We start from the raw sequence: 26,153 nt of genomic DNA on the forward strand, positions 1-26,153 counted from the left end.
TTTCTATTGGTTGTTAGAATGTTTCTTCCTGTCCTGACCAACAGAGCACTGGTGCTTCTTTTAATGGAAGTTTAAAAATGGCTTGGAATAAATATTAGATTTTCTCTTCCCATTTTTCTTGCACTCTCCATCCCTCTGTTGCTCAGTGTTCCATTACATAAAATGTTTATGCAACCCAAGCAGCATGGACCGTTATGACTCATAATAACTGTGAAAGGTTCAACATTGATTAGATTTTTTTTTATATGACTCCACACAGACCTAGGCCTACATGGATGATTGTGGAAATGACTAAATGTAACACTAATCCCTTGAGGAAAAAGTACAACGGTTGGAAGATTTTCTAATGCTAAACAACATAATTGTAATTGGTTGAATAGACTGATTTCAACATACAGCCAATAAATCCATGTCACTTTGGCAAGGTGAACCCACTTGTTTCCATTACAACGTAAGCCCTGATTTTCGACAATTCATTTTTATGTTCGCTGGTTTCAATTTGTTGTTTAGTGTTTTTGGCATGAAAAAATCTCTTCCGTTTATTGCAAATGGGTGCTTGTTAAAAACGACAGGGAGAAGAGGAAAGATGTACAGTAGAGATAACATGAAATACAACCACATCATATAGGCACCAGGGAGAACGTTCATGGGATGCAAGGTCATTTTACTTCAATAACAAGCCAAAGCTGAGTAACAATTTTCACTTTGAAATAAAAATGTGCTCTTATATAAACATTGTCTGCCTGGTGCATGACTGGTGTTTATGCAATCAGCGTTTGAATGGGGGCATATCATTGGAAACTCTATGCTCTTACAGGACAAAAAGGACAGAAAGTATTTTCTCTACACTTGTTGTTTGTTGCTCAGAACACTAAATCTGAACAAAACATGAAAACTTTCCTCCAGCTAATCTGTCTCAAGATCAAGAATAAATGTATTGTAAATTATCCAATCATTTATTGTTTAAGCAACGGCTCGACATCAAATAAGAATGAATATTTCCAGGCATTCCAGGAAGAACATAATGATTCAGTACCTCCATAACATACCGGTGCTGGAGAACAACAGGAATTGTGTATGGATGAGAATGTAAAGCTGATACAATCTATCTTTAACACAATTTTCATGTTTTGTTTTGTACACGCACAGCTCAGCCTTTTGGAATTTCCTAAATGTCCTCTGAGTCGATATTATACCAAATCAAACCCATTCCTTTTAAAGTCAATAGGACAAATGGATTGTGATCACCACACTAAGAAATAAGGTAGTTTGACAGGAAATCAAACAAACATACATCCATGCGTACACTCACACACAGACACACACACACACACACACACACAGACACACACACACACACACACACACACACACACACACACACACACACACACACAACACACACACAACACAAGACAACATAACACACAGTGAGCTAAACCCACTGGCCCTGCTGCCTGCCTCTCCAGGAATCTTTTCAGCCCAACTGATCTGTGATAGCCTGTGGCCCTGACTGAGGCCCAGTTGCTGGTGACGGATGCCTCTCCCCCCATGCATGGTCTGAACACTGTTGGCAGCTGGGTCAGTGACAGGGGGGCCGAGGGGAGGGAGGGCACTAGGAACAAGCTAGGGAGCATTGAGTGTGACACTGGCCGAATACAGCCAGAGAACAGCTGATAGACCAGTGGGTCTAGTCTACCATTTCACCTGGATCAGCAGCGCACGCACGCCACACAGTCTGCTCCCAGGCAGAGAGAGACTGGACTGGTAGAGAGAAGGAGAGGAGGAGAGAGGGAGGGCACAGACAGCTGGCAGACTCAACACACTCACACAGAGGCTTCACAGAGCTAGGCTCTGGAGAAGGAGAGACGGAGAGTAGGGTACAACTACTGCAGCCAGGACAGGGATTCAATATATTTTTTGGGAAGGAGAAAGACAAAGAGTGCCCTAATATAAATCACCATATCAAAACAGCTCACTATCAAACTCAAACATTTCAAACATCTACAAATGTTTTTCCATTCCAGGTGATAACCTGTAATGTATTACTGCTCCCAGCACTAAGTTGTGATTGTGAGACTACATGTTTTACTACAGGAGTGGTGTAATGTTTTCCCTGGTTGGATGCTGCCAGGGCTGTAAAAGCCAGGTCATGATGTCATGCCCAGCCCAGTATTAGTGACACGTGTCTGCCCAGCCTTCCACTTATTCTCATATGGCAGGGGTCAAGTCTCTTTCCTTACACTGGCGTAGGAGCATAGTAGGGGAAATTAATGGGGAGAATGTTTTTTGGGCTGCACCTGAGATCATTTTACAGTGTCAAAGCAAAGGTGAGTAAAGACATTCTGAAATCAAGATCAAGATCGTAAGCTTCACACACACTCCTACACAACGCTACATGTTTTGCTGAATACAAAACAACCTAGTGCACTTAAACCCCCTACCTGTAGTGTCCCTAATTACTTAAAATTGACAGATATAATGCATGCTTCCTGCTCAGCTTGAAACAAAACACTGATCATCCTGCTCAAACACTGCCCTCACAGCAGAGAGATGGTGGGACTTTGAACTCTAGTCTGAGTCCTGAGGTGGACCCGACCAGCTTTCAAACCAGAAGAGGGTGTTAGGTCACTTCCCTTCACTGGCAATAAACTTGGTGTGTGCTGGAGGATAATGGGAATTATGACATCCCACCAGCTGTCCAGGTTCAGAGGGCTTCCCAGACAGCCAGAAAAACAAGGATACAGTCAGGTCCCTGGCTCTTCCTCTAGCCCACATTGCCGCTCTCCCTCCAACTGCATGGGGTCACACTGGGGACTATGACCTCCAGATCCCCAAACACAAACCATACACCTGCAAATCTGTTTATTATTGATTTAGGATTCAATTCTATACTTTTGTATGTATACAGTGCATTCGGAAAGTATTCAGACCCCTTGACTTTTTCCAAATGTTGTTACGTTACAGCCTTACTCTAAAATGTATGATTTATTTTTTTATCTCATGAATCTAAACACAATACCCCATAATGAAAAAGTGAAAACAGGTTTTTAGAAATGTTTGCACATTTATAAAATATTAAAAACAGAAATACCTTATTTACATAAGTATTCAGACCCTTTGATATGACACTCGAATTTGAGCTCAGGTGCATCCTGTTTCCATTGGTCATCCTTGAGATGTTTCTACAACTTGATTGGAGTCTACCTAGGGTAAATTCAATTGATTGGACATGATTTGGAAAGGCACACACCTGACTATATAAGGTCTCACAGTTGACAGTGCATGTCAGAGCAAAAACCAAGCCATGAGGTCGAAGGAATTGACCGTAGAGCTCCAAGACATGATTGTGTCGAGGCACAGATCTGGGTGTACCAAAAAATCTCTGCAGCGTTGAAAGTCCCCAAGAACACAGTGGCCTCCATCATTCTTAAATGGAAGAAGTTTGGAACCACCAAGACTCTTCCAAGAGCTGGCCGCCCGGCCAAACTGAGCAATCGGGGGAGAAGGGCATTAGTCAGGGAGGTGACCAAGAACCCGATGGTCACTCTGATAGAGCTCCAGAGTTCCTCTGTGGAGATGGGAGAACCTTCCAGAAGGACAACCATCTCTGCAGCACTCTAACAATCAGGCCTTTATGGTAGAGTGGCCAGATGGAAGCCACTCCTCAGTAAAAGGCACATGACAGCCTGCTTGGAGTTTGCCAAAAAGCACCTAAAGACTCTCAGACCATAAAAAACAAGATTCTCCAGTCTAATGAAACTAAGATTGAACTCCTTGGCCTGAATGCCAAGCATCACGTCTGGAGGAAACCTCGCACCATCCCTACGGTGAAGCATGGTGGTGGCTGCACCATGCTGTGGGGATGTTTTTCAGCGGCAGGGACTGGGAGACTAGTCAGGATCGAGGGAAAGATGAACGGAGCAAGTACAGAGAGATCCTTGATGAAAACCTGCTCCAGATCGCTCAGGACCTCAGACTGGGGCAAAGGTTCACCTTCCAACAGGACAATGACCCTAAGCACACAGCCAAGACAACGCAGGAGTGGCTTCGGGACAAGTCTCTGAATGTCCTTGAGTGGCCCAGCCAGAGCCCAGACTTCAACCCGATCGAACATCTCTGAAGGGACCGGAAAATAGCTGTGCAGCGACGCTCCCCATCCAACCTGACAGAACTTGAGAGGATCTGCAGAGAAGAATGGGAGAAACTCCCCAAATACAGGTGTGCCAAGCTTGTAGTGTCATACCCAAGAAAACTCGAGGCTGTAATCGCTGCCAAAGGTGCTTCAACAAAGTACTGAGTAAAGGGTCTGAATACTTATGTAAACGTGATATTTCATTTGATAAATTAGCAAACTTTTCTAAAAACCTGTTTACAGGTTGATGAGGGAAAAAAATATATTTTAGAATAAGGTTGTAACGTAACAAAATGTGGAAAAAGTCAGGGGGTATATGTCTGAGCAAATACCATTGTTTTCTACCAAATGGTTTGGAATATATTACGCAACCTTGTAACCGTGGCTAGTGCCTATAAGAATGGCCGACAGATTCCACCATGTGATCCTGCTGATCCTCTAACATCATTATCAGATTGCCAGCATACAGTTATCAGTGACAGTGATTAGAAACAAAACAGACACACCCAGAGCATGTAGCCCTGACTTTGTATTGCCTGTACAAAATGCTTGGAGCTTACAGTGCAAGACAGGATACTATTCAGATGGAGAGAGGTTTGAGATTTTTTTAACTGCTCATCTATGCATACTGTAAATATCTAGTATTCTCACAATTCATACACCCTGCAAGAAAAGTAAGTTCTTCCATGGGGACTCCAGCCTTTTTATGTTAAGATAAAGCGTATGTGTCTTAAATGTGACACGGCGGAGCATATTAGCCATTACAATAAATATTTTGATCTGGCAAATTAGATTATAATGTATTCCTTTATGTTTTTTCAAAGTCTCATTGAAATTCAGTCAAAGTGCAACTCAGCAAAGTGATGTCTTCCTTAAATTCAAGGGAAAATTCATAGAACAATTCTGATCTATAATACTGTAGGTATTTCAGTGTTAACCGTTAGGCTATTGCTTTTTTTTATCTGCCGTTACTATGCAACAAATCTTCAACAACAAAATGCGATTAATTCTAACACCTATAGTATCATGCAAACAACAAAGAACAAACAAATCAACCACAGGATGGACATCCTTGACTATGTACATGGTAGTATAAGGCTCTTTTTTTATGATGCACAACATGTTTCTGTGGTTTTGCTAACATATCAATAGTGACACTAGTATTGTATAATGAGACACCAGAGGTCCGTCAGGTGCATGGTGACATTGTCAGTAGCCATCACCTCTGCTCCACCACATAGCGGAAGCTTTAACACGCTAACCTCAGAAGCTCTACTGCAGCTAGCATGCATCTACTGCTTCTTTTTTCTCAGTTTATATCAGTCCTTCTGTCAGTCCTCAGTATAACTCAAGTCACTTAACTTGACTTGGTAGAGGTGACTATATAAAACTAAAAGTATGGTTCTTGTCCTACTCCAATTAAGTAACATAGCAGAACACCTTAAAGTTCACATGTAATACAAGTGCGTCACATTTGTTATGACACCATGTCAGTTTAGCCCTCTGTTTTTTTAATCACGTGTACCATTTCTAGGAATGCCATAGTGGAATGCCATATTTTCATATGTCGAGAGCCTGTCAGAAATACACTCAGAAATAAAGAAATCTAAAGATGGGAGTGCACTGTTGATCCAACATGACTCAACATGAAAACTGCTCTAGTCAATTACACTTAGGGGCGATTCCACGACAGCATGGCCCAAAATTATTTTTGGTATCTCTGATTTTTCTGTCAATTCTCACATAGAAACTTCATTGAGAGGAAGGATGTTTGACATGCTTTTTACATTTGAATTTTTAGACCTATACATGCCTCCTGTCAGAACCTTTGATCTGTGAACCGTACATGATACAGACAACATATTGGTGTCATTATACTCCTTATAGTGTCCTCTAAAATATGAAGTAAGTCATATATGAAGCAGATTTTGCTGCGAAGAGACAGAATCATTAGATCATTTGTTTTGGAACTGTCCATTTGTAGCTTGTTTTTGGACACAGGTCCAGGAATGGCTAAAGGATTGCTAACCCTGCAGATAGCACTACTAGGTGATCTGAAAAGTCATAGTCAATCGATCAATAATATAATAATACTTTTAGCAAAAATGTTTATTTTCAATTTACGATCTGTAGAAACATTGAGAATAGAAAGGTTCAGAACTTTTGTAAAACATCACAGTACAGTTGAAAAATATATGGCAAATAGAAATCCAATATGAATGGTGTTAAAAGATAGATGGGAGGTGTTGAATGGAGCTGAAGGATGGGACTAATAACAACAACGAATAACATTTACATTTTAGTCATTTAGCAGACGCTCTTATCCAGAGCGACTTACAGTTAGTGACTGCATACATTATTCTAATTTTTTTCATACTGGCCCCCCGTGGGAATCGAACCCACAACCCTGGCGTTGCAAACGCCATGCTCTACCAACTGAGCTACATCCCTGCCGGCCATTCCCTCCCCTACCCTGGACAACGCTGGGCCAATTGTGCGCCGCCCCATGGGTAACAACAGGATAACTAATGTAAAGCATACTGTGTCCATAATAAGTATATAGGTTATAGGTTGAGAGCTTTTGTGAAAGAGCACAGTTAGAAAAATATGGCATATAGAAGCAAACCAGATGGACATCATGAAAATGATCAGAGGAAGTTCAGGAGTAGAAACAAACAAAATATAATTATTGTAGAATTTGACTGTGTCCATAAAATGTATATAGTATGTATGGGCTGGAAGTAGAGGCCTAAGCGTTGTTGTTCACTAGTTTACTCCAATTGGGGAAGGGGTGGTGGGGTTGGAAAGTAATGAAGGGAAATATAATTTTTAAAAGGATATGTGTGTATGGATGTATGTATATACAGTGGGGAGAACAAGTATTTGATACACTGCCGATTTTGCAGGTTTTCCTACTTACATAGCATGTAGAGGTCTGTAATTTTTATCATAGGTACACTTCAACTGTGAGAGACGGAATCTAAAACAAAAATCCACAAAATCACATTGTATGATTTTTAAGTAATTAATTTGCATCCGTCTGTGAGCTCAAGTTGAAGCGCAGCTGGGTCATGCAGCAAGACAATGATCCAAAACACACAATCAAGTCTACATGAAAATTGCTAAAAAGCAACAAATTGGAAGTTTTGGAATGGCCTAGTCAAAGTCCAGACCTAATCCCAATTGAGATGTTGTGGCAGGACTTGAAACGAGCAGTTCATGCTTGAAAACCCACACGTCACTGAGTTAAAGCGGTTCTGCATGGAAGAGTGGGCCAAAATTCCTCCACAGCGACGTGAGAGACTGATCAACAACTACAGGAAGCATTTGGTTGGAGTCATTGCAGCTAAAGGTGGCACAACCAGTTATTGAGTGTAAGGGGGCAATTACTTTTTCACACAGGGGAATTGGGTGTTGCATAACTTTGTTAATGAAATAAATATGTAATTGTTGTGTTATTTGTTCACTTATGTTCCCTTTATCTAATATTAGGTTTTGGTTGAAGATCTGATAACATTCAGTATCACAAATATGCAAAAGTAGAGAAAATTAGAAAGGGGGCAAATACTTTTTCATAGCACTGTATGTATGTATATATATGTGTGTGTATGTATGTGTATGTATGTGTATGTGTGTATATATATATATGTATATGAATATATGTATGTATATATATATTTGCGAGAGAAAAAAACATATGGGGGATTGGAAGTGATGCAGACAATTACATTGATGGAAGTTCAAATCTATCTGAAATATTAAAGCTGATCTACCCCCTAAAAAAATATAATAATAATAATAAATAAGTAAGTACAAATAAATAATAAATACAAAAATATGAAGTAAGTCTAGATTCGGAAAGAAAAAATGTCACATTGATTTATTTAACTTGAAAATAGTAATATCAATATCTCAAAAGTACCGTTTTTGATGTCTGTATCCTGTACGGTTCGCGTATCATAGGCTGGGTTTAGACAGGCAGCCAAATTCTGATATTTTTTACCACTAATTGGTCTTTTGACTAATCACATCAGATCTATTCACATCAGATATTTTTTTTGCAATTAGTGAAAAAAATATCAGAATTGGGCTGCCTGTCTAAACGCAGCCATAGGATCTTACGGGAGGCATGTACAGTGCCTTCAGAAAGTATTCACAACCCTTGACGTAACTCAGCCACTTATGTTAGGCCTACTGCTGCTAGGTAGCTCTCTCTCTGCTCTCCCCCTCCCCTCTGTCTGTCCTTGATTGCAGGAGTGAAGTCTGGTGTGCGGGAGTCAGGGTTCCAGCTGCAGCTCATTCACCATAATCACCTCAGCCTTTAAGACCCGGTCAAACTTTCCACTCATCGTCAGATCATAGTCAAGACAACCATGTTAGTCTCGCTGCCGACTCAACCTGTCTGTTTTCGCTCTTGTGTTTTTTGGACTGTTTATTTACTTTTTCTCCTGTGCCACAGATATTTGGAACCTGACTCCTGCCTCCGCTTCACTCCTGCCACCACCATCCTGCTCTCCACTATCGGGCCTCTCCTTTGGACTCACCACGGACACTAGGACATTACGGTACCACACCTGCCCTGACCTGGATCTGTACCCTCCCTGTAACCTGGACTTGCTCTTCCCCATTTATTGGAAACCTGGACTATTGAACATTATAATAAACCTGTTAAAACTTCTCTGGCTTGGTGTACTTGTCTGCATTTGGGTTCTATCCAGTTAAATCATAACAACTTAAGAACATTCCCTGTCTTCTTGGTAAGAAATTCCAGTGTAGATTTGGCCTTGTGTTTTAGGTTATTGTCCTGCTGAAAGGTGAATTCATCTCCCAGTGTCTGGTGGAAAGTCTGGTGCTTAGCTCCATTCCGTTTCTTTTTTATCCTAAAAAACTACCCAGTCCTTAACGATTACAAGCATACCCATAACATGATGCAGCCACAACTATGCTTGAAAATATGGAGAGTGGTACTCAGTAATGTACTCAGTAATGTGTTGTATTGGATTTTCACCAAACATAACACTTTGTATTCAGGACAAAAAGTGAATTGCTTTGCCAAATTTTTTGCAGTATTACTTTAGTGCCTTGTTGCAAACAGGATGAATGTTTTGGAAGATGATTTATTCTGTACAGGCTTCCTTCTTTTCACTCTGTCAATTAGGTTAGTATTGTGGAGTAACTACAATGTTGTTGATCCATCCTCAGTTTTCTCCTATCACAGCCATTAAACTATGTTTTAAAGTCCCCATTGGCCTCACGGTTTTGATTTGATTTGATTTGATTAGGATCTCTTTTAGTCCTCATTTGGACTAATCTTCCAAGAGTCCTTAAACATTAAAATACAATTTATAATACGATCACATTTTCACATATAACACACAGTTGCACCCCTCCTCAAAAAACCTACTTTCGATCCCTCCGATGTCAACAACTACAGACCAGTATTTTTTATTTTCTTGAGCGTGCCGTATCTAGCCAACTCTCTTGCTATCTCTCTCAGAATGACCTTCTTGATCCAAACCAGTCAGACTGGTCATTCAACTGAGACTGCTCTTCTCTGTGTCACGGAGGCTCTCTGCACTGCTAAAGCTAACTCTCTCTCCTCTGCTCTTATCCTTCTAGACTTATCTGCTGCCTTTGATACTGTGAACCATCAGATCCTCCTCTCTACCCTCTCCGAGTTGGGCATCTCCGGCGCTGCTCACTCTTGGATTGCGTCCTACCTGACAGGTCGCTCCCACCAGGTGGCGTGGCGAGAATCTGTCTCCGCACCACATGCTCTCACCACTGGTGTCCCCCAGGGCTCAGTTCTAGGCCCTCTCCTATTCTCTCTATACACCAAGTCACTTGGCTCTGTCATATCCTCACATGGTCTCTCCTATCATTGCTACGCAGACGACACACAATTAATTTTCTCCTTTCCCCCTTCTGATAACCAGGTGGCGAATCGCATCTCTGCATGTCTGGCAGACATATCAGTGTGGATGTCGGATCACCACCTCAAGCTGAACCTCGGCAAGACGGAGCTGCTCTTCCTCCCGGGGAAGGACTGCCCGCTCCATGATCTCGCCATCACGGTTGACAACTCCATTGTGTCCTCCTCCCAGAGTGCAAAGAACCTTGGCGTGACCCTGGACAACACCCTGTCGTTCTCCGCTAACATCAAAGCGGTGACCCGATCCTGCAGGTTCATGCTCTACAACATTCGCAGAGTACGATCCTTACACAGAAAGCGGCACAGGTCCTAATCTAGGCACTTGTCATCTCCCGTCTGGATTACTGCAACTCGCTGTTGGCTGGGCTCCCTGCCTGTGCCATTAAACCCCTACAACTTATCCAGAACGCTGCAGCCTGTCTGGTGTTCAACCTTCCCAAGTTCTCTCATGTCACCCTGCTCCTCCGCACACTCCACTGGCTTCCAGTTGAGGCTCGCATCTACTACAAGACCATGGTGCTTGCCTACGGAGCTGTAAGGGGAACGGCACCTCCTTACATTCAGGCTCTGATCAGACCCTACACCCAAACGAGGGCACTACGTTCATCCACCTCTGGCCTGCTAGCCCCCCTACCTCTACGGAAGCACAGTTCCCGCTCAGCCCAGTCAAAGCTATTCGCTGCTCTGGCAACCCAATGGTGGAACAAGCTCCCCCACGACGCCAGGACAGCGGAGTCACTGACCACCTCCCGGAGACACTTGAAACCCTACCTCTTTAAGGAATACCTGGAATAGTATAAAAGTAATCCTTCTACCCCCCCCCCCCCACCCCCCATAAAAATAAATTTAAAAAGTGGTTGTCCCACTGGCTATCATAAGTTGAATGCACCAATTTGTAAGTCGCTCTGGATAAGAGCGTCTGCTAAATGACGTAAATGTAAATGTAAATGTTACAAACAGACATAATACACTGACATATTGACCAGATAAATACTCTAACAGTAAAAGATAGATTGATTCCTTCATCTACCATAGTCCTGCTCAACCTTCCGATTTATTATATTTAAATAGTTCTAAAGTATTGTTTGAATTTATATATTGAAAGGTTTCTGGTTTGCTCAGATAAATTATTTTATTGCTCTAAATCTAAATGTTATTTTGCCAATTTCTCTTTTCTGTCTGGATAACACATAGATGGTGGACAATCTATCCTAGTATTTACTGAATGTCTGTCTCTTACCAACTGAATACTGTTGTGAATGGAGTTTGGCCATTTTAAACGGTGTACATTGTGAAATAAAATAAGCATGTTTTTTTTCAATTATCTTGTTAATTGATGACCAACCAAGAGCATTGTGCATGACTACAACAGAAGAACCATATCTCCACCTTAAAACAATCCATGCTGCTTTGTTCTGTGCAATCTGCAGCCTCCTAATTTCACTTGCTGATGCATTTCCCCAGAGCACAGAAGTAGTTCACCTGACTCCCAATTAATGCTTGGGTTGTTTGCTTAAGAATCTTTCCCGGTAAATATTTAGCTATCCTTCTGATCATGCATGCAGTTTTTTTTACATAGATGAGTTATTTGAGACGACCATGATAAGCAGTTGTCTAGCTGCACCCCAAGTAGTTTGGTTTCTGACACTTCCTCAATTTGTACTCATGCTGTGTTGGCCTTTTCCTGGTGGAACAGACCAACATAACCTTGGTTTTCATGGTGTTCAAAACAAGTTTGTTCTGGCAAACCCACTCCCTGATATTTCCCAGATCTGTAGAGCTTGCTGTACCTGTTGAACCGATTGTCTTGCTGTATAAATTGTAGCATGATCTGCAAATGTATTAGCTTGAGTTTCAGATAAGGCATAAGGAAGGTCGTTGGTATATATTAAATAAAGAAGTGGCCCAAGGCAGCTGTATTCCACAGTTTAAAGCATGACGGGAAGAAAACGACCCATTGATATAGGTGGACTGTTTCCTGTCAGTTAGATATGACTGTACCCAATTCAATGCTACCTCCGTAAACCCATAATACAATAATTTTGTCAAAATTATTTAATGATCCACTAAATCAAATGCTGCACTAAAATCTAAAAATAGTACACCCACAAACCTGCCATTATCCATAGCATTGAGCCAATGGTCAGTCATGTCAACCAATGCAGTGGTAGTGGAATGGTTTTTGCGATAAGCATGCTGATTGGCTGTGATCAGATCATTATTTTCCATGTACTCCCATATTTGTCTACTTGCAATACCCTCCAATATCTTACTGAGTGAAGGGAGTAGACTAATTGGTCGACTATTGGCAGGAGTAATGGGTTCTTTGCTGTCTTTTGGGATTGGACACAGTTTAGCATGCTTCCATACATTTGGAAATGTCCCATTTTCCAATGACCATTTCAGTGTAGCTGCAATCTGGGGAGCAGCATAATGAAGTAAAGAATTATCCATAAGATCATAACCTGTAGATGTACCATTGGGTAATGACTTCAATAGGTTTAACACCTCCTCTACTGACACCATTTGTAGACTAAAAGAGCAGGTTTTTTTGCTCATAATATGATCATCAATCCATTGGACAATAGCTTGTTTGGAAGAATGGGTGTTTACATTATCGCTCAGTAAATTAATTTTCTTTCTAAAAAAATGAGCAAAATGATTGGCAATATCAGCTGGTTTTGTTACTGTTGTCCCGTCAACCTCCACACTAGATGGACATGATGAGATAGATGTACCAAGTAAGTCCTTAACTGTATTCCATACCTTTTTTGAATCATTTTTACAATCTTAAGATTTGAATTATTTGCATAATTGCATGGTGAAATCCCTGAGCGATTTCCTTCCGCTCCGGCAACTGAGTTAGGAAGGACGCCTGTATCTTTGTAGTGACTGAGTGTATTGATACACCATCCAAAGTGCAATTAATAACTTCACCATGCTCAAAGGGATATTCAATGTCTGCTTTTTATTTTATTTTTACCCATCTACCAATAGGTGCCCTTCTTTGCGAGGAATTGGAAAACCTCCCTGGTCTTTGTTGTTGAATATGTGTTTGAAATGTACTGCTTGACTGAGGGACCTTACAGATAATTGTATGTGTGGGGTACAGAGATTAGGTAGTCATTCAAAAAGAATGTAAAATACTATTATTGCACACAGAGTGAGTCCATGAAACTTATTATGTGACTTGTTAAGCAAATGTTTACTCCTGAACTTATTTAGGCTTGCAATAACAAAGAGGTTGAATACTTATTGACTCAAGATATTTCAGCTTTTCATTTTTTATTAATTTGTAAAAGTTTCGAAAAACATCACTCCACTTCGACATTATAGGGTATTGTGTGTAGGCCAGTGACAAAAAATCTAGATTTAATCCATTTTAAATTCAGGCTGTAACACAACAAAATGTGAAAAAAGTCACTGGAAGTGAATACTTTCTGAAGCCACTGTAGGTCTAAAAAGGGCCTAAAATGGCCACTTTTAACAATGTTTTTCTAAAAAATGGTTTGTGATACATATTTAGAAAGCATATCAAACATCCTTGCTCCCAATTAAGTTTCTGTGAGAGAATTGCCAGAACAATCCGAGATACCAAAAATATCCTTTTACAAAGTGTTGTGTTTGAATGGCCAATGGGCGAATCCCATTAGCCATTCAAACACAACACTTTGTAAAAGGATATTTCATGCAACCCTCATATTAAACCCAAATGGTTTAAATTTAGGATAATGTTTTACAGCTTTGTCAACAACATAAAAAATCAATATCATGTTATTTTGTATTATTTTATATATTTTACATGTGATAAGGCCACACAGAGGAACATCTGTGATAATCTCAAGTATCCAAAAAGGCCTCTAGATGTCATCTTATAAAATTCCCCCCAAAACCTGAAAGCTACTAAAATTCTGGTAGTTTACTGATAAACTTCAAACATTTCCAGTAATATACCCTCCTTTCGCAAACCCTACCTGTGTCAATTTGGCTTCGTAGAATACGTTATTTTCTGTTACTGCTGAGCCTTTTAAAGGACAATCTGATGGAAAAGGACTAAATTAAGAAAATATGAGAGCTCTTATCAGAGGTAGGATTTACTGTCAATGCTTTGAACCAGCCTACAGGAGACATTCAAATGGAAATAGCCCAAATCAATGCCATATAGAGAGACAGCTGTGATCATATAATACCTGTTAACAAATGGTTCAGAATGTCCTTATGAAACTACCCTTGTGATGATTAATAGCTTTAAAAGGGAAAGGATATCATAAACCATTGATAACTCAACTTACACTATGAAGTTCCTCAAGACTGTTTAGTAAAACATTTTTACATTCAAAGTTGACTTGCAGTCTTAACCCTTTGTGGGCCACTTAAACAGTGGAGGGGGAGAGAGAGACAGGGATGATAGTAGTGAAAGAGGATTAACTGCAGATTGAGGCTGCCACTTTGGTTCAGCTGATTCTTCAGTATGGCCAGAGAGAGCTGAGGGGGTAAGGACAACTCTGTCTGACTGAGGGCTCGCAGGGGAAAGGCAAAGAAGACAGGAAGAAGCTGTCTATCTTTAAGCCGCTCTGCCCTGCTCAGCAGCACATGTGCTGAGTGGGCCGTATGGGGTGGCTTACTACCAGAGGTCACAGCCAAGGGCAGGACAGTTGAAAGGTCACTGTTAGCTGCTCCCTTAGACAACAGTGCAGTAGTGAGTGGTTCACTCATGCTTCTGTTAGAAATAGTGTTTCAGGCTATCAGATGTTTATAAGCCACTGTAGTTTAGGATATTGATATTTAGGTCAGAATGATAGGGGGCTAATTGTCAACAGAGTTGCTTTGTTGATATACTACAGTGACATAGCAGGCAGATGTGATGAGAATTATAAATAGGCCTATAGGAAATAATGCCGCTTTTTACATTTGCTTTTCCAAGTATACATTGACCCTCGGTCGCACCACTGTACGTTATTAGTATAAAACGTTATTAATTTCAGATTTTAAATCATGTTAATGTCTAATTATATATTTGAGTGTGGCTTTTTTTTTAAAGAACTCTGCATAATAAGTGTTTGAATATGATTTATTTGAAACCGCACCGCAATGTAGGATATTAAGCCATATTTATAAAGTGTATACAGTGGGGAGAACAAGTATTTGATACACTGCCGATTTTGCAGGTTTTCCTACTTACAAAGCATGTAGAGGTCTGTAATTTTTATCATAGGTACACTTCAACTGTGAGAGATGGAATCTAAAACAAAAATCCAGAAAATCACATTGTATGATTTTTAAGTAATTAATTTGCATTTTATTGCATGACATAAGTATTTGATACATCAGAAAAGCAAAACTTAATATTTGGTACAGAAACCTTTGTTTGCAATTACAGAGATCATACGTTTCCTGTAGGTCTTGACCAGGTTTGCACACACTGCAGCAGGGATTTTGGCCCACTCCTCCATACAGACCTTCTCCAGATCCTTCAGGTTTCGGGGGCTGTCGCTGGGCAATACGGACTTTCAGCTCCCTCCAAAGATTTTCTATTGGGTTCAGGTCTGGAGACTGGCTAGGCCACTCCAGGACCTTGAGATGCTTCTTACGGAGCCACTCCTTAGTTGCCCTAGCTGTGTGTTTCTTGTCGTTGTCATGCTGGAAGACCCAGCCACGACCCATCTTCAATGCTCTTACTGAGGGAAGGAGGTTTTTGGCCAAGATCTCGCGATACATGGCCCCATCCATCCTCCCCTCAATACAGTGCAGTCGTCCTGTCCCCTTTGCAGAAAAGCATCCCCAAAGAATGATGTTTCCACCTCCATGCTTCACGGTTTGGATGGTGTTCTTGGGGTTGTACTCATCCTTCTTCTTCCTCCAAACACGGCGAGTGGAGTTTAGACCAAAAAGCTCTATTTTTGTCTCATCAGACCACATGACCTTATCCCATTCCTCCTCTGGAACATCCAGATGGTCATTGGCAAACTTCAGACGGGCCTGGACATGCACTGGTTTGAGCAGGGGGACCTTGCGTGCGCTGCAGGATTTTAATCCATGACGGCGTAGTGTGTTACTAATGGTTTTCTTTGAGACTGTGGTCCCAGCTCTCTTCAGGTCATTGACCAGGTCCTGCCGTGTAGTTCTGGGCTGATCCCTCACCTTCCTCATGATCATTGATGCCCCACAAGGTGAGATCTTGCATGGAGCCCCAGACCGAGGGTGATTGACCGTCATCTTGAACTTCTTCCATTTTCTAATAATTGCGCCAACAGTTGTTGCCTTCTCACCAAGCTGCTTGCCTATTGTCCTGTAGCCCATCCCAGCCTTGTGCAGGTCTACAATTTTATCCCTGATGTCCTTACACAGCTCTCTGGTCTTGGCCATTGTGGAGAGGTTGGAGTCTGTTTGATTGAGTGTGTGGACAGGTGTCTTTTATACAGGTAACGAGTTCAAACAGGTGCAGTTAATACAGGTAATGAGTGGAGAACAGGAGGGCTTCTTAAAGAAAAACTAACAGGTCTGTGAGAGCCGGAATTCTTACTGGTTGGTAGGTGATCAAATACTTATGTCATGCAATAAAATGCAAATTAATTACTTAAAAATCATACAATGTGATTTTCTGGATTTTTGTTCTAGATTCCATCTCTCACGGTTGAAGTGTACCTATGATAAAAATTACAGACCTCTACATGCTTTGTAAGTAGGAAAACCTGCAAAATCATCGGCAGTGTATCAAATACTTGTTCTCCCCACTGTATGTGGTATATTAGCCTGTGCCAGGGCTGGCCCCTGATCCCCAGGCCATCATTGTAAATAAGAATTTGTTCTTAACTGACTAGTTAAATAAAGGTTAAATAAAAAATACAATAAAAAGAATGGTTTGGAAGTCATCATCACAGCACATTAAGGGCCTGCCTAATAAAGTTACAACTGTGCAGCCTCACAACATGATAGACGGTTTGATTTGGCACACTCCACAACGTATTTGCACAATAACACAGACTCAGTTTTGTGAGATTGGAGGAGAGAAAAAAATGAACAAGGAGCAAATATTTTTATACACATTTTAAATGATGATTTTGTGTGTTTGTCAAACATGTCACTGGCTGGTATCCTGGGGTAACTAACCCATTTAGCATCAAAGGTGAGGCTCTGTGCCCTGGTGGTCAGACAGGAGGCAGCCAGGGGTTTCTGGGTTTGGAACTCAGCTCTCTGTTGGGTTGGATTGTGGGGTTGGGTGACCCCGCTGGGACACTGTGCATTCCTCTGTGTTTCACAGCCATTGCAGTAGCCACACACGATAGAAGGGGAAGTCAGAGCTGATTTAATGCAGCGAATAAACACAAAAAATACCAATATATTCATGGTTCGCCCCTTTCTAGAATAGAATAACTTAATAACCCATTTTATTTATTAAAGGTACTCAGGAAGCTTTCCTTTAGAATAAATAGTCTAGAGTGTACACAACTATCATTATCTGCTGGACTCAAGATTCTGCATCCTGCCTCCAGGTCTCACGGGAGAATGCTGGAATCTCCAGTTTGATGATGGAGCTCCATTAAACAATGAATCATGTTGCTGAGAACATGTGCAGAGGGCTTTGTAATAAAAAAAACTAAGCAAAGTGGACATAGAGAAGAAGCATAGTGTTTTCCCTGTTATTGCTCTGAGAAATATCTTGAACATAATTGCCAAAGTGCCCTCACACCTAACTTGGAGAATAAGAGAGGACTTGCTACATATGGTCACAGTCACACTAGTGAATAAAGAGAGAGAAACAGTGAAACAACTACTAATTTACACCATCAATTCAGTACTTTGATGAAAAAATTCAATATCATGACCTTTGCTGATATTTGTTTTTGTTGGGAGGTTGTGTGATACACAACCTGTCTTCTTTGCTTTTCTTCTTTGTTATTGTATCTATCTGAAGAAGTTTAAAGGTTAATCGTGTTAGCTACTGGTTCTCTCGAAACAAGTAGGTTTTGTAGAACTCTCAAAAAAGGCTATGTAATTTGCTATAAAACTGTACCTGATGAGTCAGCTGCAGTTGACACCAGTTCAGCTCTCAAGTGTACAAGAGGGGAAGTGCTGTGCCACAGTACAATAGTGTAACATGGTGAACACTAGAAAATCCATGTACAGCTGACACTCTCATGAAACCAGATGGTCTTAACGATGTTTCCCACTTCAGATAAAGAGAATAACCAAAAGGACCAAAGAAAGCATAAAACATTACTGGAGATCTAGGGTTGGGCGATATTACGATAGCATCATCTATCGACGATGATTGACAGCCATCGTCGATGGTGACGACATCGCATCGTGACAGACGATGGTTTAGCCTATTTGAACTTTGTACCGTGCAGTAAAGAATGGAGTCGGAGAGAGCACATCTCAAAAAGTTATTTAAATAGCCTAAAAGCGTAAGTTAGCCAGGGGACTAATAATGAGAGAGAACAAACAATATAATTAGACTATAGAAAAATAAAATGACAAGTTTAATCAAGTTTAAGATAATTAAGAAATACATTTTCCATGCGGGCCGGGAAAAATCCCTGCATGCAAGGTTGAAAACCAAATGGCCAATAACCTATCCTCCTACTAGGTCTATCATAAAAGCTTCAAGACAAGTTAAAGTATATGCATATGCTATTCTCAATCAAAGCTTTATGAGAAATATAACAAACAATAGGCCTATTAAGAAATGCAAATAAAGCAATTATTAACCAGTTCTGAAGACGGTACACTTTGCTTCTATCAAGCCCATGATTTATAACCTATCTCACTATGGTAAAACAGCCCGTTCCTCATCAGTTGACTGTCACTCCATCATGTGCATGCCACACAGGCACACACACACACACACACAACTGACCTGGCCAATAGGGGGCGATGCCATCGTATATCACAATGTTTTATGAGTACATAATCACGATAGGACAAAGGTGGACATCGCCCAACCCTATGGAGATCCATGGCATATACAATTAAGTAAGTTAAGTGACTCTCTTAAAAAAACAGGAGAGTAAATAAACAGGTAAACAACAACAATTCCAAGATTTCTAAGAACAAGTAGCTTACCCAACTATCAAAGCAGTGATATCCTCTTTATGGGAATCTCCAGCTCCTGTCTGTCTGTCTGACTGTCTGTCTCTTCCTTTCCCTTCAATGCTTCCCTCGCTTGCGTTAAGCTTCCTGCTGCTTTCTCCTCCTTGGAAAAAATGTCCTGGGAGGGGGAGAGGAAAGTTGAGAAAGTGTTTCGCTCATTAATTCAGAGGCATGGTGTAAATGCCAGCATTCTCTTTCTGACAACCAGTGTTAATTGCATATCCGACTCGCCCACACACTCCACATTTCTCCTGTGTGTCTCCTGGAAGGAGCTGAGACTAGGCTGTGATATTCTGGTGCTATGAAGAGAAGCGAGGTGGGAGACACTCCAGACCCCCACACCAATCACCACCTCAGAACTTCTCCCTTTTACCTGGGTCAACTTTCTCCACTCACAACAAAGACTGTATTTACACATCTATCAATTTACAGAGAGACATTTAGGCCTTAACACACAAACACACACACATTATGTAATATGGTACTGAAAAAGACAATATTCAATTAATAACTTTATCTACTGCACCCTGACATAACACTAGAGAAACAAACGAAACATTGCATTGCTCTTTTACCATATGTTCTTAAATAAGTTTATAGTACTGCAGCAAAACACCTTTCTATAAGCTGAGGCTGTAATCGACTGGGGGAAAAACAAATCCAGACGGGACCAAAATAGACACTCAATAAAAATACACACAGATATTTACATTTTAGTCATTTAGCAGACGCTCTTATCCAGAGCGACTTACAGTTAGTGAGTGCATACATTTTCATACTGGCCCCCCGTGGGAAACGAACCCACAACCCTGGTGTTGCAAGCGCCATGCTCTACCAACTGAGCTACAGGGGATATACCTTTATATTGTTGCCAAGACGGCTATCCCTTAAATTTTTTTTGCTATTTTCATTATCAACAAGCTAGGAATACCTCATGGTTGGGGAAACCAGGGGAAACGTTACACATTTATCAGTCAGTATCAACCGAACACTCTCTACTGATATCTGTCTGGAATTATAAACAATGGGGTCAAGTCAAGTGGAGATGCCATAAACTTTTGTCCTCATACTGAAGTTCACTGTGCCAGTAAATCATCTACAACAAACTAAGGTCCTGAGGTTTATTATTTTACCATCTTGTGTGAGTTTACAAAACAAAAGAGTTGTAATATTTGTCTAAGGAAAAAGCTCTTGAGTGATTGTACATAACTCTTTACACTGACAAGTACAATATGGCTTGTGGACTTCCAAAACAAATATGCTGAATCAGAAAAGTGTAATTTGTTATAATGTTGAACCTTCAGTTAATTATGCATGTTCATTTTAAATAGCAGATAAATGATCAAAACAAATCAATACAGTCAATGCCACCATGGATCCTTCATAATACTGTAGCTGGAAATCTGTTCAATCCATCCAGTCATTAGTGCAGAGAAACACTGGTGTTGAGGTCATTCTCCTAACTATTCACTATGACCAGACTGCCTCTCAAACGGCTTGTAATTAGAAATAAAACCCTACAAAACAGGTGCAATGACTTTCCATTCAAAAGATTGAAGCATTGCTGTATATATTTGTGTTAATCCTTTACTGAGAATAAGTTTGATTCAGCTCCTGACTGAGGGATGAATCCTTACTGGAGATATGCCCCAGGCAACAAAAAACCTCAGACTCAAACTATAAAATATATAATCAAAATCTTCCCTTATAACTGAGAACAAGGCGTAGGCCTACTATTTGAAAACAAAATTGCTTCAAATATAGGCATAAATCACATCTTATTGGTGGCAAACATACATTTCTCCATAGCAGAGGAGATTTTGCTCCAACCCAAGCAAATAGCAGTGATAAAAGCAACAATAGAAGTAACAGTAGCCTAGTTCTAATGGGACAAATGACCACCACCAGCTGACCAGCAACATTTAGATTTCAGGACTAACAATGCAAAGTATCTTTACCAATAAACTGGCACTGTATATATATAGACTACTATTATTTGATTATAACAATGTTATGACATGTTTAGGCTACTACTTACTTTTGTGCACCTATTAAAATAAGAAAATATTCTAGTCCACAACTAAGAAAATGCATTCGATTTTACAGTGGTATGGAATGGAATGGATAAAGTCAAGTTTTAGTTGTTCATACATCTTTAAATCTGCTTTAGCCATAGTGCACATAGCCGGTTATTTTAATTAAGTCTAGTGTCTACACAGACAATTATAAAGGATTTCAGAGCAACCAAAGTAAAAAGCCGAAAAGTAATCTGATGGCATGTAGCCTATTCTGATGTGATGGCATTGATGTGAACGTAAAAAATATATATTTCAACGTAGGTAATACAAAACCAAGTAAAAGTGCAAGCAAACGCATCCCTCCCGTTGTCTGAAAAGTCCACGAGACTGTTAACTCTACGATATTGCGCGCTCACAAACATAATCAGTAAACAAGTTATAGTAAAGTCATAGCTAGGCATTAGTAATTCAAAACGATTGATATAATCTATTATTCTAAGAAATATCCTGAAATTGACAGACTACGATAAAGTTGATCAAATTACTGTAGGCTACCAAATAATTAAAGAAAGCTGAACTGTTTATTTATTGGAGCAATAAGAGCAAAGACGCACGCCCATCTAGGGTAAAATCAATGTATAACTAAAATAAGTGTCGCCTATTATTAGGCATACTAATAAACAATAGTTCATACTATTTTCATCCCGAATATAGACACAGAAACTGACATGGCATAGTCACATAGCGCTACATGTAGGCTACAGTATGGGATGGCTTTTCGATCCCAAATTCACTCTACGTCTTCCTCTTGCGCTTTCTCTCTCTCTCACTAGTGACCCTCTGTGCAATATTGTTGCTATTTTTGTTACTCACCTTGTCTCCCAAGTTCCTCGCTGTATATAGACACTCTATATCAGAGGCTCCAATGGACATACACGTATTTCAGTCACATTTACACACGAACTGCTATTTAGGGAGCAGACAAACTCAGAAGAGCCAGTCTCTTGTCAGTGAGAGACTCCTCCCCTTATCTGACTAATACCAGACGAGGTAGAAATCAACCTCCTCCCACTCATGTCTCATCATCACTACAAAAAAACGATATCTAAACTTAGGTTTGTAACTTAGCCTACATTGTAGGCTACCTATATTGTCTGGAGTTCTAAAAGGTGACTCTACAAACTGAAATAGTATGTGGAAAGGACACTTCGCGAGCTGGATATAGCATATCCCATGACTTCACTCACTTTGCATTATGACAAGTATTTGTGCTGTATAGCTACTCAGACTGTCTTTCTATGTTTTATACCAAATATTCAATGATAATAACATTGTAACTTCAGTCTTACTACATAATTATTAGAAATCGTGCTAAAATAGCACTCCTTTAAATGTTAAAGCGCTAACTCTACTACATCTGTTACTGATCCTCTGTTAGGTAGGCAGCTACAGTCAAGTGGTTGACACATGGGTAGTGTAACGCAACAAATGATCTTACATTGTAAGGGATTGACAGTGTACTTGTGGCAGCAACTACAGTCAAATTAATTGAAACTACAGTATGAGTGAGTTGAAATCTCGGCAACAAGTTTTATTTTTGGTGTTAGTTATGATTGTTGGCCAAATTCACCTCACACCCCTTAGATACGATTGACGTCATATCTCTAAAAGATAACAGCAGCATAGGACCATTGATTTTGAAAGGACATATTTCTGATCCAATTGAAATCCTCCGCGGCAGGTCAGAACCAATTACAGAAGGGAGGTGGGACCTGTATAACTCGCATGTGGCAAAATCACGTGTAGGTGCAGGATCTGCGGAAGAGGTGTGGTGCAGATCCTGATCTTGTATTATTTTTACCGGGATTTAAAGGAACATGTGCATGTGAAAGAAAACGTAGGTCAATTCTAGTTTCAATTTCATTAAAAAAAATAGTTTTTGTTTTAGTGTTAGGGACAGAAAGGATGCGTGGGAGGCTAGGAGCCATTTGTGTTGTATAGTTTTTTAAATTATAATACATAAGGTGATGGGTCAGGTCAAAGGTTAGGTTTACATTATAAAGTCAATCTCGATGTGACTTGGATTTAAAAGGAATAATGCGAGACTGGTGCAAAAAATATGTTAAAAGGAAACTCTCTCGCCCATGTTTACACCAATCCAATGCTTTTTAATTTTAGTAGTACATGTAAGAATTAAGTTAGATATTAAGGCTGGGAATTGCCAGGGACCTCACGATATGATATTATCACGATACTTAGGTGTCAAGGCGATATGTGTTGCGATTCTCACGATTCTAGATGTATTGCGATTCGATACTGCAATTTTATTGCGATTTGATGTTCCAGACATATTGCTCACTATATATCTGCTGCAGAGAGACAAGAGAGAGCATGAGAAAATGAGTTTTGATCAGTCATGGAAATAAAAGTGCTGAAAACATGTTGGCTCACTATTTAAAAAGAAGATATAGAATGAAAAATACAGGAGTTTTGGCGCAGGTACAGCCGACTAGCGCTTGCTAATGCTACCTACAAATTGATACTTGGAGTCAAAGTATCAATATAATATGGTCAAAAATAATCTTGCAACATGTAACTGTATACATTTTTTCCCCCATCACTATTAGCTATAGCCACATTTTTCAAGTATGGGTAACTGTTAGCCAGACTAGATTCCGACCTTACGCTCATTGTAAGTACACCTTACCCTGTAAGGTCGGACATGGCTTCTGTTTTGATTAGGACACAGCAGAGCCAGTGTCAGATATGGCTCGTAAAACGTACCTCAATCCAGGAATACTCCAAATTTCCCCATAAAAGCTACAATTTGGAAGGTACGTCGCATTGAACAACAAAGGATATTCAGCCAATCAGGCTGCTGTGGCTTCTGCCACCTAGCATGAGGACGAAAAAGTAAGTTTAATTATAAAAATAGCAGTATTTCAATCTCCTCAATGTAGCTTTTTGGATAATGGGAAACTTTGGAGTACAGTGCCATTGACTATTCCTGTATTAAAGTACGTTTCCGAGCCATATCTCACTGGCTCTGCCTTGTCCTAATCAAAACATGATGGTTTTTATTGTATTTTAGTTTGTTTTGGAGTCAAAGATAATAGTTTCAGAATAGTTTTAGTTTTTCAAACGGGTTTGTTAATTATTGTATTTTACTTTACTAAATTGTTTTTTGATGATTCGTTTTCGTTTTAGTTTCAGTTTTAGTTTACTATGATAACCTTGGTGCACTGTCTGCACACTCTGTTATGAGTTGGGTAACACTTTATCATAACTTTCATAAGGCATTATAAAGGATTAAATGTTCAGAAATGTGCATAAATGCTTTATTTGTTATACAGGCTTACAAATAATGAAATAGTTATTCATTAATAGTTTCTACATTATTTATTAATGATTACTCATGAAAGTTAACGTTTTACCCATGAGGTTTCACATTCTAGCTGTTGTATAAGTTGATTCTCTACCCCCATCCTAGATCAGGGAATACGGTATAAATTGCCCTTTTCATACTAATGTACATGGCATTTATGTCAGAGCTTGTGTATGTTAGAGTACAAAGGAGCAGCACCTCTGGATGGAAACAGGGTGCATACAGACAAAGAGTTACATCCCAGATCTCCAAACCCCATCAGGTGTCTGAATAATGAATCCCTCAAATGAAGCTCTCCGCTGTTAAAATCCCTAATTAGACTGTTCCTATGGCTCGACTATCATTGATTTTAGTGGGTTTATTTATCCCTCTCTCTACCGTAGCTACACTTCAGTCCTAGCAAAGCCCAGGCCATCTACAAAAATAGTCCTACCAGGGCGAGGCAGTGTCACGATCGTCGGATACAGAGGACCAAGGCGCAGCGTTGAAGGCGAACATACTTTTATTATTTAGAATGAACACACGAACAAAAACAACAAACGATAACGTGACGTCCTCGGTTCTAGCACAAACCTATACTGGAACAAGATCCCACACCAAACAATGCCAAACGGCTACCTAAGTATGGCTCCCAATCAGAGACAACGAGCTACAGCCGTCTCCGATTGGGAGCCACCCTGGCCAACATAGAAATACTAAACTAGAACAAAACCCAATGAAAACTCACACCCTGGCACAACATACTAGAGTCCCCAGAGCCAGGGCGTGACAGGCAGATTCTGTAGATCCATTCCACAAACACTTGTAAGCTCTGGACCCCTGAAACCTCACCACATACCCCTCAAAACCTTAGCCCAATATACCCCTGAAACCCTCTCTATATACCGCTGAAAAACCTCACCATATACCACTGAAGACCTCAGCATATACCCAGTCACCTGTGATATGAATGGGAAATAGTTATATTCCTATACATCACCACCTTGATAATAATGCAAAATACTTTCAACATGTACATAGTACCGTTGTGGCCACATGAATGCTCTTTGCCTGGGTAACGCTCCTCATATCCAAACCTCCTCTTCCATGAGTCAAGACCGAGACGCTACTCATGACACCCCCCACCCTTTCTGTAACACCAAGGCCTATGTCACTGTGTGTCTCACCTGTTTGAGTTGTTTCACAAATGCCTTCACAGAACCTGCTGTAAAGGGTCTTCAGGTTTTTTCCTGCAAGAATTCACTTTCTGTATCTCTTGTTTCCTCTCTTTATCTGTCTCTCTCGCTTCTTTGTATCACAAGTTCTCTCTTGTACTTCAAAGGCAGACCAGCTGGGTTTTGATGCTTTCCTTCTTGACCCTGACAGGCCTGACTTCACACCCTCTGCCTCCTCTTGTCCCTTGGTCTTTCTGCCGGGAGGGAGTGTGGCGACAGCAGTTTAAAGGGTAGTACCCCAGATGGACGTAGACATGCTGGGCATGCGTTGTGTGACAGGGCTTGGCTCTGGGGCTCTCTGGACGAGCCACAGCTGTCAGTCATGGGCACAGAAGGTGTTAGGTTTTTTCTCCTGGTGTTATTGTGATTAATATAA

The 26,153-nt window shown here is 40.4% G+C and overlaps 1 protein-coding gene across 8 annotated transcripts in view; it reads right to left on the reverse strand.

Annotated features, from left to right (window-relative positions):
• The window catches only part of LOC121576626 (myocyte-specific enhancer factor 2A), a 120,629-nt gene extending 94,682 nt beyond the window's left edge, over positions 1 to 25,947 (reverse strand). For 5 of the 8 annotated variants that reach the window (XM_041889931.2, XM_041889930.2, XM_041889924.2 and 2 more), the window contains exons 1-2: positions 22,052 to 22,194; positions 19,134 to 19,278 (exon numbers count right to left, since the gene is read on the reverse strand). The gene's annotated coding sequence lies outside the window, so the exon portion shown is untranslated. Of the gene's footprint in view, positions 1 to 17,177; positions 17,938 to 19,133; positions 19,279 to 22,051; positions 22,195 to 25,729 lie in introns of those variants that run through there. The other 3 variants (XM_041889925.2, XM_041889926.2, XM_041889927.2) reach the window with 3 other exon arrangements.
• Between the last annotated feature and the right edge of the window lie 206 nt (positions 25,948 to 26,153).

This window comes from Coregonus clupeaformis, chromosome 11 (assembly GCF_020615455.1).
Source record: "Coregonus clupeaformis isolate EN_2021a chromosome 11, ASM2061545v1, whole genome shotgun sequence".
Taxonomy (NCBI): Eukaryota; Metazoa; Chordata; class Actinopteri; order Salmoniformes; family Salmonidae; genus Coregonus; species Coregonus clupeaformis.